Below are 2,730 nucleotides of genomic sequence, written 5' to 3' on the forward strand. Positions count from 1 at the left end.
GTGCCACTGTACTCTAGCCTAGTCAACAAGAACGAAACTCTGTCTCAGAAAAAAAACAAAAACAAAAACAAAAAATCCAGGACTTTTTAATTGTAATAACACATGAATTTTTTATGTTAACTTGGAGTCCATATAAATGGTAAAAAGATAACTCCCTGTGGTCATTTGCTTTATTCTCAGTAACCATCCAGGTATTACAGATACACTGCAGTAGTTCATGGTCCATGACCCTCTCAGAGTTACTCTAAGTAGACTTTGAAAAATGTGCATCCCAAATATTGTCTGTAGATGTGATAAATATCAGGTCTAGCAGATACACGAACTGTTGTACAAATCTATATTTTAGTGACTAAAATAATATATTATTGAATAATTAAGTTATGGTGTATTTGTTTAACCATTGGCTAGTGAAAGCATTATTGTCACTCTATACAGAAGAAAAGGAGGAGAAAAACTATAGATTAAAAGTTATTTAAGAGATATGGTTACACTTGCCTGTATGAATTTTGTTTAAATTTAGATGAGAACAGACTGTTAAAAGGACACTTATGGGACAATTGGGGAAATTTGAGTGCTGATTAGTAGTTGGTATTATATTATTAATATAAGTATTATAATGGTATTAGCTTATTTTTACAAAGTAAAGCCTTGTCTTAGATGCATAATGAATTATGTACAGATGAAACGTTACGATGTCTGGAATTTGCTTCAGAATAATCCAGTGTGGTGGGATAGAGGTTGCGGGGGGCTAGATGAAGATATAAATGAAACATTTGCCACGAGTTAATTGTTGAAGCTGGGAATGATGGGGGTTTCATGGTACTGTTCTTAATAATTTTGCATTAGTTCAAAATTTTCCATAATAAAAAACTTAGAAAAATTGTTGTGCAATGTTATTGAAAGAGGATATCTGCAGCACTAGGTGACACTGGGTGTAAAATGTGTTCACAAGTAAGAATGGATGTGAGTGACATACAGGTATACTTATTATAAACATACTGAATATGTAAATGTATTTTGTTTTTTTCAGAGCTAAAGCCATTTATTGGAATCTTGGTTGGTTAACATCTAAATGCTTCATTCCTGAAACCTCTCAAGAATCATAGGATTAGATGATCCACGTTACCACCAAGGAAGTACTGTCTCAAGTGATTCGGTAAGATTGTAAATATTCTCAAGACTAAATAGTGATTGAGGTCTGAAAAGATTTTTAAATGCTGCATTTTAGCTGTGAGCTTCTAATATAATTTCTTCAGCCCGTAACTATTATACCAGGAGTTAAAAGTTGTGGTAATCAGCTAAAGTGCTTAGAAGTATCAACTTGTCAACAAGGCATTATGGCATTTCTTCCTCATAGATCCTGTTAGTAATAGTTTTGTTACTGGAATGCCTCCCCTTTGCTGTATGTCTCAGGGTGGATTCTTTCGATGTTTATTAGGAATCAAAACCTATAATGAGGGGGCTTAGGAAGCAGATGAAGCAAAGGAAATTGAACTGCAGTGCGGGCTCAACAAAGTTTTGGCCAACCCTGCAGGGAGTATTATAACTGTGAGAGTTTATTTCCCTTCTTAAGTAGTCAGCTTTTTTGGGAGAGAGACATATCTTCAGTGCCTTTGTATCTTGCACAGATCATTAGAGAAGCTATTCAAAAAATATTTGCTGAATGAAGGAAATCAGAGAAAAATTTTTGGTCTCTTCTATAACCCCTAATCCTTGTCCCTTTTACCTTAACCCCTTCCTCTCTCCCCTTGAAAGTGCAGTTGAGAATGATGAGGTTAACAGTGACACAAATGGTTGTCTTGCATGTCATGAACAAACATGAATTAGCATTCTTCTATGTACCACTGTTTCTGGGCTTCATAGATAAGGACAACCTGCAGAGGGACCTGGGGAAAACCACAGACATAAAATGTAAAGAACATGAGATCATACCCAGAGAAGGAGGAAGGGAGGGAGAGGCAAAAGAGAGGTGGGGGGAGAGAGAGAGAAAGATCAGTTTTAGGCATATTAAGGCATGCAGTTTACCGTTCTAAGCAGTTGCTTTTTCTGTTTGTGGGGAATATAGGCTGATTGGATTTTAATTTTGATACTTTTATGATCAAAGATTAAGAGGCAATCTACCTCTTAGATGCATTTTTTTAAAGTTAATGCTTTTTTCTTGTTGAATATATACCTGCTTTAAGGGCAACAGATTTATGTCTTTTACTTGACTTTGTTGTTTTTTTCCTTTTTTTTTTTTTTTATAGGAGTTCTTGAAACAGAATTTGCATTAATAAATCCTTAAACTTTCTCTGGACCTTAATACTTTATTAATTAATGCTTTGCATGTAAAGGATCTTCAATTAATGCTTTTAAAATAAATTTTAAAAAGAATAGTTGACTTCATAAGTAATGTGGTAGGAGAATAAGGATTAAAAACAAAGTGGCTGGGCATGGTGGCTCTTGCCTGGAATCCCAGCAGTTTGGGAGGCCAAGGCAGGTGGATCACCTGAGGTCAGGAGTTTGAGACTATCCTGCCCAACGTGGTGAAACCCCGTCTCTACCAAAAATGCAAAAATTTGCTGGGCATGGTGGTGCATGCCTGTAGTCCCAGCTACTCAGGAGGCTGAGGCAGGAGAATTGCTTGAACCCAGGAGGCAGAGGCTCCAGTGAGCTGAGATTGTGCCACTGCACTCCAGCCTGGGCAACAGAGCAAGACTCCATCTCAAAACAAACAAACAAACAAACAAA

This window comes from Cebus imitator, unplaced genomic scaffold, assembly GCF_001604975.1.
Source record: "Cebus imitator isolate Cc_AM_T3 unplaced genomic scaffold, Cebus_imitator-1.0 Scaffold124, whole genome shotgun sequence".
In the NCBI taxonomy this organism is placed as follows: Eukaryota; Metazoa; Chordata; class Mammalia; order Primates; family Cebidae; genus Cebus; species Cebus imitator.